At 34.5% G+C, this 14,223-nt stretch overlaps 1 protein-coding gene across 1 annotated transcript in view; it reads right to left on the bottom strand.

Annotated features, from left to right (window-relative positions):
* NALCN (sodium leak channel, non-selective) overlaps positions 1-14,223 on the bottom strand; it is a gene marked incomplete at its 3' end in the record, with an annotated part of 213,114 nt that overhangs the window by 51,535 nt on the left and 147,356 nt on the right. The window lies entirely within an intron of this gene.

Here is a 14,223-nt window from a genome sequence, read left to right as displayed (position 1 = left end):
GGGAGGGGCCACAGGTTGGTTGGCGGGCTGGCCCCGCATCCTGGTAGAACTCCTGACTGAACTCCTGGTCAAGGGGACAATTTGCATATTAAGTTTTTATTTTATAGGATTGCATTTAATTATCTAAAGGCATATGAGAATAACATATTTTATTTTTATAGTACCCATCTATCAAATTATTTGTTCTATCAAAAGCCTAAGACTCTTGGCAAAGGGTTGGAAGAGGTGGGTGCAGGGAGGAGGGGGTCAATGGGGAAAATACAAAAACAAAAAACCAAAGTGCACATCTGTAATACCTTCAACAAAGATAAATTTAAAAAAAGAAGAAAAATAAAACAAAAAATATGAGCTGCTTTAAAAAGGAAATATTTCTAAATAATATAGCCATACTGAGCAACTTAATAAAGACAAATACATTTTTCATAATTATTTTGTTTCTTTTTCAAAGCCAAGTGAAGATCATGGATGAAGCCAAGACTAAAAAATACACAGCATTCCAACAAAAGCCAGCCAAGCTACAGGACTCCTACTCTCTGGAAAGATCTTTGGTTAGTTCCAATCTTACATATGTTTCTTATTAATTGTATGATTACATATACATCTCTAATTCATGTATTCTGTACACATTAGTGGCCACTAAATGCTTTATTTATTTTTCTTTTAATCCTCATCCGAGGAGGAGAGGAAGAGAGAGAGAGAGAGAGAGAGAGGGAGGGAGGAGAGGAAGAGAGAGAGAGAGAGAGAGAGAGAGAGAGAGAGAGAGAGAGAGAAAGAGAGAGAAACATCAATGTGAAAGAGAAACATTGATTAGTTGCCTCCTGCTCACACCCAGACTGGGTATTAAACCTGCAACTGAGATATGTGCCCTAACCAGGCAGGGCAATAAATGCTTATTGATGAGAATTTATGATGATGTCTGGGAAAGTTGACAATTGGAATCTAGAAAATGTATTTATAGGTCACAGTACAATGAAGACTTAAGTTGAATCCTCAGGTATTGAGAGTCCAAGAAATAAAGTCTAGTACAATACATAGATAAACCAATCCCAAGACATAAGCTCCTCTGTTACCTAGAACTAAAAAGGACCTTAAAGTAATCAAATTGACTCTTTCTTTTTGAAGATAAGGAAAATTAGGCTTAAGGATGATAGGTGATTAGCCCAAAATCACTCTATTAATTTGTGGCACTAAAAGAAATATTATTTAGGTGTTCTGACTCAATAGTAAGTACTTTTCTAAGTATTGACTCCTATGTTCAGTGAGATCTTGAATCTACTACTTCCCAATCAGACTCACTCAGTGAGCTCTCTCAGCATAGTCTCCTTTACCACAGATACTTAACTTTTTTAGAAGTAAGGTGTTCAATGCCCAATATATAACAAACCCATTTGAACAAAGGAGACATTATTAAATGAATCTTGAAGTATGAGAAATGTTTTTCCACTCCCTTTATCCATGTATAGAATTTCTCCATGAGTTATTTTTTCTACAGTCCGATTATCCTGCAAAGTCTTCTGTTCATAAAAGTATGAAATACGTTGCTATTGGTACTTGAATTAAGGATCACCAAGTAACAAAATATTTTCCTTGCCAGCTGCTTAAGCGAATGTTAGCTTTAACTCATTATAAAAATGCTTCAGAGAGCCCTAACTGGTTTGGCTCAGTGGATAGAGTGTCGGCCAGCAGACTGAAAGGTCCCAGGTTCGATTCTGGTCAAGGGCATGTACCTTGGTTGCAGGCACATCCCCAGTAGGGGGCGTGCAGGAGGCAGCTGATCAATGTTTCTAACTCTATCCCTCTCCCTTCCTCTCTGTAAAAATCAATAAAATATATATTAAAAAATGCTTCAGAGAATTTTTAACACATCATTTAACCTCATAAGTTGCCAGGGCTTATCATGGGGGCCAATTATTTTTTCCTGTTGAATATTTATTACCTTCAAAGGCAAGGAACATAAGTTCCAAAGATTATTTACATAAAATATCAGATTGCTGTATTTTCTTCAATGGAGCTGTCACTAGTGTGAAAGTGTGTGTTCATCCTAAAGACTCAATTGCAATAGAGAAAGAATAAAAATATCTACCAATACAAAAGGGATTTTATTGGACATAAATTTCTTTCTCCAAAGTAACCAAAATGATTATGATTAAGCCCAATAAATTTATTTTTGGTATTCAGACCAAAAATTCAGGTGGTCCTTTCAGCTGCCTTGGGCACAAACCAATTTAGTTTGTTTTCATCTACTGCATTAGCTTTCATGAACACTCAGCTATTACGCATTCAGTAAATGTTCAGGAATGTGGAGCTGTGGGACTGTAACCTGTTGCTGTGAGATAAGCGATGTGGGCAAGAACATTGGGGTTATCCTCTACTCTTTTCAGAGTCTCAGAAGAAAATAATCTCATTTCCGCACAGCTCAGCCACCTGAAAGTTCATATTATGAGATGCTGTGAATTATATTTGAGAGCAAAGTTTTCTGTACAATGTTATTCGTGTGTTTATAGCTGCTTACATGAATAAACCAATGAAAGGGAGTATCATGAAATACTTTTATTATAGGCTGAGAATTAATTTGTGTCCTGCAGGAAGGGTGCCTTATCAGTTTTGCTGAGATTTTATTCAGAAATTTAAATCCAAATGGTAGTTTGTTTGAAGTTTTGAATCAAGTGCACTTATTGACTTATATTATCTGCAGGATCTTGTTCCTTAAAGAACTCACTTAGTTTATTTATTCAAACAGGGTAATTAGTGGTTACTGAAGGTTTGATGTATTGGGGATTGAGATGAGGAAGACATGGTTTGTTCTCTTAAGAAATTTATAAGAAAAGAAAAAGTGACAAATATGGTCTGTAGGAGAAATATGGGAAAGCTACCCAAAAGCAAGTTAGAAGGACCAACATATTCCTCTCAGGTAAGTCAAGAACAAGTTTGGAAAAATGATGGCAATTGGCTTTCATGATGAAGATGAGTAGGATTTCAATGGTGGAAAAGAAGGCGATGAACAAAGGCCTAGAGAAAGTTATTCCTTGGAACTACTTTTCCTTTTGTTATGCTATTTTCCTTCCTGTTGACTCAGTCCCCTAAATCCTTATTGGTTTCTACTAGCTCTTTATAAATTGACAAGATGAACCGTTACCTGTCATATATGTTTAATGGATTTTCCCCCCTATCACTCATAGTATTTTTGCAAACATAAATTTTAAATTTCTATGTGGTCTAATTTATCATTCCTTTTATTTAGGTGTTTTATTTTGCTTAAAAAGACTTCTGACACTGCAAGATAAGATCTAAATGTTCCCATATTTTTATGCAACAATTTTACAGTTTCCTCATTTTATTATGTTTAACATGTTGAACCAGAAATCATTGTTTAAATCAGTTTAAATCTAGAATTTATTTTGGATAATAAATGAGACAGAAATTAATCTTTTTTTTTCAACAGGTGGTCAGATGACAGCACAATTTAATTGAAAAATCTGATTTTTCATTAATGTGAAATACCTCTTTGTCATATTAAATATTCCTATGCTTTCAGCTAAATTTATAGATTTTCTATTCTTTTCCATCTGTCTATTTCATCCCCAAATTGTCTAAAATTATACATTTAATAACTTCTCAGGTTACTAGTCCTTCCCCATAAATATTTATTCTCAGAAGTCTTTTATTTATTTTTGTGTTAATTTTCCCAAAACAATTTCTTGTTTTATTCATTGAGATCTCCTTAATCTAAGGAAACATTGCTATTGTTCTCAGTTAATCTCCAATCTTGGAGAAAGACATATCTTCCCGTTGATTGTCTCCATTCATGAAATTTAACAGACTTCTTATTATATAGTTTCTGCTCATTTCTTGTTTTGCTATTCAAAAATCTTAATCAACGTGATATCACATGATTAAAATATTACATAGTAAAGAAACCTGATGATGGGTTTCTTAATGGATAAGAAACAATGAATAATAAACAATGCTGCATGCCTAAGTATTTCAGCCCCACTTCCCAGAGGCCACCATTCTTAACCATTTGTCTTTTTACTTCTGGTGGTGCTATCCATATAACCTATTCAGTACTTTAGACATAGACTTCTGCTATGATGTGAAGATTTAGTCACAACATCACTCCCCACTTTGCTTGACCACTCCCACATTTTGTACATAAATCATTATTTCTATTTCATCAAACTCTCACAGAACGGCTTGCCATCACACTGTGTAATAAGAAGGTCTCAGCATTGCTGCTCATCCCACCTTCCCCTTCTCTCATTTCACCCTATTTTGCTACTCTACCCCTCATGTCCAAACCTATAGATATAAACAGGAGTAAACAACTTTGTTTACAAATGCTTTTTCTTTTTTTGTTTCTAATTACATGATCACATATTAAACATCACAAGCCAGGTTAGGCCTGTTCATAGTGCAAGTGCCTGGCTGCAGCTAAATGAATCAGGGACAAGCATTAACCTGAGAATGGGTCTGTTGCATGAAGTAATCTGGAACAAGCAACTCTGCCCCACTAAGAAAGAACTAAATCAACCCAAAACATCTACAATGAATTTCAAATGGAAGCTGCAATGAAAAAAATCACATTGTTAGCAGTAGTATCTGGAGGTGACTAATGAAGAGAGATTGGCTATGCAGCTGATTAAGAGCAATGGGGGAGTCATTACAAAGTCAGTTATAAGTGTACTGATATTCCAAGGAAGCAAAATCTCTGAATGAACTAAAATTACATGGTAAAGAAAATGCATTGAATAAAGAGATTGCAATGATGCTCACCAAATGGAGAAGGAAGGTTTTGAAAATCTTAAGCTTGGTGAATATCATATTCCTTGGGTATGTGGGAGCACTCAAAGGGTGAGAACCAGAGTAGAGATAAAAAGCATGAGGAAGTGAGCTGTTACAGGGATGACACAGGAGAAAACACATCTAAGACCAGAGAACAGGGACTTTGGCTCACTGAAAGGGCCCGAGCACTGCAGTATAGAGGCACACATATCACTGCCAACCCTTCTCAGCTTCCTTTTCTGGTTTATCTTCAATTTCCTAATCTCTAAGTGTTGCAGAGCTTGAGGGCTCAATCCTCAGATTTCTTTCTTATCTCTCAATACTCACTAACTAGTTGATCTCATCCATTCTCGTGCCTTTAACTAGCAACTATATACTAATGTTCCCACATTTGTATGTCTAGCCCCCTACAAATGTCCAGAATCAACTTCACAGCTTCACTTAGATGTCTAACAGGAATCTCAAGCATTACATGTCCCTATTAGACTCTCCAGGCCTCATTCCCCAAACTTGTTCTTCCCACACTCCTTCCCATCTTAGAAAATGATAAATCTATTTTTCAAGTTATTGGGGTCAAAGGCCTCATAGACATCTTTGGACCTTCTCATTCCTTCACATCCTATATTCAATTAGTCAGGAAATCCTGCTAAATCCTCGCCTGATTCCTGGTTCCAGTTCCACATTTATCCTCAATATTCCCTGATAGTCCTACTTACACAGCTAATAGTTTCTCCTAAGTAGCCCTCCATTTTGATGCTGTACTTTCTGGTCATAAACCAAGATTGGGAGACTTAAATTAAAATAAGTTCACCAAAAAGGGAAGAAAGGAGATGAACAAGTATATATTTGCCAGACTTCTCTTTTGTTCAAACTAACAAATCTTAGACACCAATCACATGTGGGGTGAACAACCTTTTCTAGACCATACTTCCATCAAGTCAGAGGGACCTTAAGATAGTATTGGAGGCAGCGGCAGGTTCATCAGTGACAGGACATTCTCTTCTCTTTCAAAGATCCATTTTTGACCACAAATCTCTTTTTTGATAGGCCTTCTTAGACTTAGGTGAAGGCAAAGCAAGGGTATTTTCCTGTGCTGAAATAAACAGGCTGGAAGTCTTTATCCAGACCTTGAAAAGTAGTTCTTTTTTTAAAAAAAAATATATTTTATTGATTTTTTACAGAGAGGAAAGGAGAGAGATAGAGAGTTAGAAACATCGATCAGCTGCCTCCTGCACATCTCCCACTGGGGATGTGCCCGCAACCCAGGTACATGCCCTTGACCGGAATCGAACCTGGGACCTTTCAGTCCGCAGGCCGACGCTCTATCCACTGAGCCAAACCGGTTTTGGCTTGAAAAGTAGTTCTTAACCCTTTAAAAATATATTATGAATGTCCTTTGATAACTGATGACGCAACGCATGTTTTAGGTTTTTAGTATGTGTAGATATCAATTTAGGTTAAAAGCAATTGGATTATTTTTAAAATTAGGATGGGTAAACACCTTAAGTTTTGATCAGTATATAGTGTGTGGAATATATAGCATAATTTTATTTGTAATTAAAAATATAGGTGTATATTTTAGTTTATAAGAATGCTTGAGCCCTGGCCAGTGTGGCTCAGTTGCTAGAGTGTTGTCCCATGTATCAAAAGGTCATTGGTACCATTCCGAGTCAGGGCACATACCCAGGTTTTGGGTTCAATTCTCATTTGGGGTGTGTACAAGAGGCAACAGATTGACGTTTCTCTCTCACGTTGATGTTTCTATCTCTCCCTCTCCCTTCCTCTCTTTAAAATCAATAAAAACATTTTTAAAGAATGCTTGAAAGCCCATACAATAAGCTTGGAACAATCCAATAGGAATAACTGAGGAACTAGGAGAGATAGCAAATTATTGAACATTTCAAAGTAAAAGCTTTACATAAATATATTTTTCATATCACAAAATTCACTTTTAAAGGTGTAAAATTAAATGATATTTAGTTTATTCATGGAGTTGTGCAACTATTACGACTAATTTATGGACATTTTTATCATTTCTCCCAAAAAACATTTTGTCCATTAGCAGTCACTCCCCATTCTTCTCTCCTCCAGCTTTGGGCAACAAATAATATACTTTCTACCTCTATGGATTTGCCTATTCTAGACATTTTTTATAAATGGAATCTTACAATATGGGATCAGGGTTCATCCACATTGTATTATGCATCACCCGTTCAGTCCCTTTTATTATTAAATAATATTCTATTATATGGATATCCCACATTTTAGCTATGCATCAGTTGATAAAAATTTGGGTTGATTTTGCTTTTTGGCTATTATGTATAATGCTGCTATGAACATTTGTGTACAGGTTTTTATATGGGCATATGTTTTTGTAAATTACTTTGTACTTAGTATATTTTTTACTGTTGATATTAAAATACATGTAAAACATGTATTTCTTTTATTTCCAAAGTATACACATTAAAAGTAACTAAATGTGGTGAAGAATACGACTGATATCAACCACGTACTACTCTCACTTTACAATATCATTTGCATCTATTTTATCTAGCCAGTTTTAAGAACTCTTTCTCTATAAAAAATTTGCTTTCAAAATGAAATCTACTTGACAACTTATATAGTAGGTCAGTCTTTTTCCTGAGAGTTTCCCTGCTGTGTCTTACTATCAGTCAGCCCTAAAATAGAAGACTTGCCTTGGTGGTATTCAAAAAGTGACAACACTTTTGATTTTAATTGCTTTAATTATTCACCTGCTCAACCTCCGTGTTCCTTTTCCCCCTCTCAAATAGCAATAATATCTAGAGGAGTTTTATCTTCTGAAAAACTCACTGACCTCATAATTTAATATTTTGTTGTATAGCTCATTTTATTTAAAGAATACTCAACTATTCAAAGTGCTTTCAATATCTAACATGACTTTAATATATGGTAAATTTTGGAACTACCTAATGTTGAAGTTAAATTTCTAAAAAGTGCATTGGTTGGCAGAATTATGACTAACAGGATCAAGGTCTTATGGAGAATTAGGGACTGGGAAAAACCAATACAAATGGCATTAAGTGTACTTAAAGACCCACAATAAATAAAAGCTCTAAGAGCCATCACTTATGGTGGCTAAAATAAATGGTCTGTAAATAAAAATTCTGTGGATTTGAAATTTGTAATAAAAACATTGGAGTGTAACATTAAAGCCATCAACAGTAGCCATGTCTTGATTTGAAATTCTTCCTTCTCTGGTTTAGCTGAAATTCCATGGTCCATCCATTCAATTACACCCTTTTCAGTTTTCCAAACTCCACTTCTCTGTGTTGTTGGCTAAACTCTCAGGAAAAATGCCAACTCCTAGGTGAATCTAATTCTCCATGGCTGCACCTACCCATCCAGCTGTGCTGCAGAGAAAGTTATACCACAGGGAGATGGGCCACTTTCCACCACAGCCTCCAAGGGAGACTCACAGCACTGCCAGGCAAGCCTCTTTGTTGTGTTTGGTGAATGCACTGTCAGCAGCAAGCTTTTCAAACTTCCTCATCTGATTTAACTTTGGCCACCTCATCTTTGCCCTCACTCTTGGGAGATGATGTTCCTAGAAGGAACAACAGAAGGATTGCAGTTCCAGATAGGGGTTGAATGGACTGAGAATGAAGTTCAGGCCCTCTGTGGGTCATAGGGCATCGAGGCAAAGAACCAAACCTTTAGTTCTGCAGTCACAGGCCGAGTTTGAGAATACATCACTGACTGGCTAATTGGCTCTAGGTAAACAGCTATCTTTGATGAAGATGACCAGTCTTTCTCAAGTGTGTGATCACATCATCGCTCTCTAAAGACTGTTTTGAGAAACAAAATATGTTTGAGTACTTTGTAAACATTAAAGCACTACATAAAATAATATTCTTAATCATTTTAAAAATCTGTCTTAAAGAAATTACCCCAGGCAAAAGCTTCTATTATACTGGTTAAATTTTTAGAATTCCTATATATTTTTATGACAAAACTTTTTTATGTCAAATACACTGTGATTCCATTTTTATTAAGCACAACATTATATAGAGTAAACTATATATTAAGAAGATATTTCCTTTAAGATACATAATTTTGAAAGTGTAGCAGTGGTTTTGATGGCATCTAGCGATGTGTCTACTATTCTGTGATCTATTCATCAGTATTGACAGCCAACAGAAAACTTTATTTTATATGGTGTATTTCCCCAGACTATATCTTACCTATAAAAATTATAGAATAAGGCTAAAATGAATGCTTTGGTACTAATAGATACTATAAATTGCCTTTATAGTGACTTTTGGTGCCATCAATGCATCAGAGTATTTATTTAATAAACAGCAAAAATGTGATGTTAGCAAGTGGACTGAAAATGGGGAGCTAAGCAAGTTCGGTGCTGTACTCTGTCTTAAGTCATTACCTATCCTGTGAGATTAAAACACAATGGCACACTGACGGAATTTTGTTGCAGGACCCTGTTCTGGAGAGTTTAGTTATTAGTGACATTAAAATGGAAAAGTTTTTGGTGCCATGTATGTCTCTGCACATGAACTCTTTGGAATTTGAGATCTTTTGAAATCAATTACCTTTGTAGTTAATAAGTGAAATATTTAAAGTATTAATATCTGTACAATGAATATTCTATGCCTTATTCTTTGTGGTTTAGAAAAAAATAAAGTTGAAACTGGTGGTTTCAATTAATTCCATGACTGCCTGTTATGTTGGCAAGAAAGGCCAAATCGTTCTTTGCTTTTTTTTTTTTTTCAAAATGAACCCACATTATTTGCTTTCATAATTCTTAAAATATGCTTGTTGCTAAGCATTCCATTTAAATGAATAAAAAGAGAGGGGGAGAAGCCTGTTTATTGGTTAAATTTATGGAAAAGTCTTACTGAATCTAGACTAATGTAATTGGCCTTAAATGTCAAAATGAGCTTGAACGTAATTAGAAGCAAAGCAGACATCAAAACATTATGCCTATTCCAGCAGCAAATTACTTTAAGTAGAGTCTACACTTAAATATAATTTCAAGAGTAAAAGGAAAGATGGCAGAAGCTCATTTGCAAAAACCAGCGAATCTTATAAAAGTGTGTGTAGTTGTATCTGTCTCTTTTTAAATGTTAGCCATTCTTCCGTTAACTTTTCATACACCACCATAAATGACAATGTAGACAAAATCACGAATTTGTACAGTATCCTAGGATTTCTTTCAGGGTAAGGTATAATGATATGTGACACTGAGCCATAACTAGTATTTATATGGTGCTCTACAGCTCCCAAAGCAATTAATTGTCTATTATGTAGAAAAATATTAGCAATGCTAATAAATTAGAATCAGTTACTGTACATACTATAGCTCCTATTATAGAGGGGAACTGAAGTGCAGAAGCCTTAAATGATTAACCTAGGCTTGCAGGCAGCAAATGGTGTTGCCAGGTCTCTAGGCTGGAATTTGTTGACTTCAAATTCCTGCAGTCCTTTTGGACTTTATGGGTACAAGACATCTTGAGATCTAATAATTGCTGGTCTCCTTTTATTATCTAAATTACCAAAACAATCAAAATACAAGCCAGTTTAAGTACACTTAGAATTTTTTTACCTCCTTTGTCAAGCACAGTACTGGGTACACATCTGAAATTCCGTATTATGCTGGACTGATTAATGCAAAATAGATATTGCCAGCATTTTTCATTCTTTGCTAAAATAAGCTCTACTCATTAACATTTTCCATATGAAAAGGACATAACCTTTTCATTTTCATGAGAGTCTAAAAGAACAGAATGTATTTTAATAATAAAAATATTTTAACAAAGACTGAAATGCTAAAGTTCCTATATTAGAAACATTAATTTTAAGGAAGAAATATCAGGATGAACTGAACAAAATTTTTTTTCTTCCTTAACAGCATTCCTTGCAGAGCATGCTATTTTTAGTTGAAAGGTATACTTCCCACCAACTATGTTAAAATAATATTGAAATGCAACCATCTAGCTGACAGAACAAACAGCTGTGAAAATGAGACCTGGAGATTTATGCAAATAGGAGACTTCTGAATTAATTTCCTTCATGGAACAGACTGTCAAGTTTCTTGAAGTATTTATGCCCTATTTCTTAATTAGTGATTTTGCTAATGCCAGTCATATTAAATTTTCATAACGTAAGTGGTGCATTTCATAGGCAAATATGTGCTATACAATTGCAGATGAAAGTTGTTACTTTACTTTTGGTGCAATAAACATTTAGTAACATATACAAAATAGACAGAGTTCCTAAAGCACAGGTGTATATCCTATTGCTAAATAAACTGAGGCGTTATTAAGAAAACTTCTGTAACTAAAATCCCATAGAGTCTACATAGCAAATCTCACAATGTTTTCTTACTATCCATTTGTATAAATATGATCAAGAACAAAGTTCTTCACAAGACTTCAGAAAGAAAGCAGCTTTAGTCAAGAAATGCTTATATTTTGCATTTAAAAAATACTATGCTTTAGAAATAGTTTGCTTATTGTTTGATCCCTTTTAGTTGGCTTTGATTTCTCATTTAAGTTCACAAAGATCTTTACTGCAAGTTATATTGCCTACTCTTTTCTATTACAAACATAAATTTCAAAGCTTGCTTTGATTTTGATAGTGCTTATTATTTTTCTAATACTGAGAAAATAAATTTGACAGTTACTTCCAATTTAATATTTATTTGTAATGACTTGATGATAATAAAGCTGATTTACAAGCCATAAATTAAAATTAGTATTATTATGCAACTTGCATACCTATTAAGAGTATATGTCTAAATATAGATCTATATCTATATACTTTTCTTCTTTAAAAATGTTACCTGTTCATGTCCTTGCCATTTTAAAAAATATGAGACAATTATATTTTCCTACTGATGTATACTTATAAATTAAGGTTTTATAGATATTTATGTAATCATTATCTACCTATCTCCATTTTTTAAACCAAGAACCTATTTATTGTCAAAATTAGAAAATATCAAATGGTATAAAGAATAAAATAACTTACTTATAATTCAAACAATAAGTTACATGTATATTTTTAAGTTTGTTTTAGAATTTAAAAATTGTACCAGTTTTTTCTTTCTAGGCATGTGTATGTACTTGAAACAAAATTGAATTCAGTTGCCTCTTTGCTTACTTTTTATCATCATCATTTACATCACTCATGACTTAACTCACTAATTATTCTGTAAAAATATAGTTTTGATAACTGTATAATATGCCACCATATTTAAAATTTACTTAAACAATCCACTATGCTTATACATTAAAGTTGTTTCAAAATTCTCACAATGGCAAGTAATGCTACAAATAGCTTTTTTGAAGATCAATCTTTGAGTACATTTATGGACATTTTCTTGAGGTAAATTTCTATAAATGCAATTACTATATCAAAGAGTAAAAGTATTTTTGAGTGTCGTGATATATAATGGAAAGCTGATCCCCAGAGAAATTACACAACATTCACTGCCATGTGAAATACGTGAAAGGGTTTCCTGCCAGCAGTGAGCTTCTTTAATGCCCCATCCCTACAAATAACAACAAACTTGTCCTTTTTCTCATTGCCATGCATTATAAGTTAAGATTGTACCTTCATCTTTTTTTGTTTTTTCAATTTTCACTGGAGTACATATTTATTGATGAGAGAGAGAGAGAGAGAGAGAGAGAGAGAGAGAGGGAGAGAGAGAGGTGAAAGAGAAACATTGATTGGTTGCCTCCCATATGGAACCCAGCCAGGAATTGATGGGGATCCATGTACTCCAGTGAGTACATGTAATTAGGCAGTTGGTCTTTTTTCTCTGTAATACAATGTCTTACTTCTTGCATTTTTGTGGAAAGTTGCATAGGACGAACTAAAGTGAATATTCTAAACTGGAATTGGGGCCTATTTTTTAACTTTCCATGCAATACAGAAAACTGAGTACTTACTGTTGAGTTACTGCTGCAATAATTTATTGAGGGACCCCTGTTGGTTGGGCTCTCTGATTATTGCCAGGAATTCTGCGTGTCATGCTAAGTTGTATTTCCATGCCATTTAGGAACAATACTAGCCATTACTACTTGTTGATTGCCTGTTACATTAAAGGCACCATGTTAACTCTCGTTTGTATAGTTTATATCTTTAACCCTCCTAATAATCCTCTAAAAGATATACTATTGATCTGTTTTTATTTATGGGGGATTTTATGGAGCCATGAGAGAATAGTTGAAATGTCTGGCTATAAGATTGTATTTTTTTGTAGGCAACACTCAAGAAAATGTTTAATAATATAGTCACCTTTTCATGGGTGAAAACAGGCTTACAAAAGCTCATCTGAACTGTCTGAGACAATTATTCCTCATTAATGGCTCTCATTTATTTTTGAAGTTGGTGTAATGGAGTAGATTGGCTATTAAAATAATATTAATGGAATAAGGCCATTAATAGTTGGAAATCTGCAAATGATTGGGAGAAAACTATCAAAATATGATGAGCTGCAAACAAGGTTCTCCCCACAGGAGTGCACATCTGGGATTGAAATACAAAGACGCTTTATTTAAAGAATGTGATAATTTGGATAACTGCAATGATATCAACACACAACAGCAGTAAAAGATAGCCCTTTCTGTGCTTCATGCTGCATTAACATCATCCTTTAAAAGAAAGTGCACAGTATACTATTTTATCAGCATGCCACTGTGTGATGAATCACCACAAAAATAAATTCAAATAGGAGCAAAAATCCCCTCTGATATTACAGCAGAAAGGAAACAAAGTTAATTTTACAGCTTTTTGGGGGTGAGATGCTTATCTATATCATTACATTACTTAACAATTTAAAGTAAATTGATAGTTTTGTATTGCAGAGCTGTATCCAGGCAATGATGACAATTTGGCCTAAAGCCTCAGATGAAATTATCTTTAAGAGACTGTGGAAGATTTGATACAGTAATAGCCACACAGAAAAAAAACACACAAAAAACCCTATTATCTTTCTTTCTGCCCTAAAGATGCCTCCAAATCCTCAAATAATCATAAATTTTTGTCTCTGCTCAATAAAAATGAATTTTGTTCAATGAAAATACCTCCTCAGAGAAATAACATTTCTTCTAGTGTAACCTTCTTCAAAATAGCTCTTCCAATATTCTCCAGGAAAAAAAATTAAGGAAGAAAGAGTAAAAGTCTTCAATGGCTCCCCTGTGCACAAACCCAGCCTCTGGAGACACTCCATCATCCGGCTCCAAACAGACACTTTAGTTCCTTTGTCATATGTCCCTCCATGCCCCATAATCTCCATGTCTCTGATTTATTCATTCTGTGTCCCTTCTACGGAGTATTCTCATCTAATTCCATTGCCCACATCTTTACCTACTAAAACCATATGCACCCCTAAAGACAACTATTCATAAAGCTTCATAAAGCAGACCTCCTTCTCTGGAA

Source organism: Myotis lucifugus, unplaced genomic scaffold (assembly GCF_000147115.1).
Source record: "Myotis lucifugus unplaced genomic scaffold, Myoluc2.0 scaffold_33, whole genome shotgun sequence".
Classification (NCBI taxonomy): domain Eukaryota; kingdom Metazoa; phylum Chordata; class Mammalia; order Chiroptera; family Vespertilionidae; genus Myotis; species Myotis lucifugus.
This window is presented reverse-complemented; position numbering and strand designations above follow the sequence as displayed.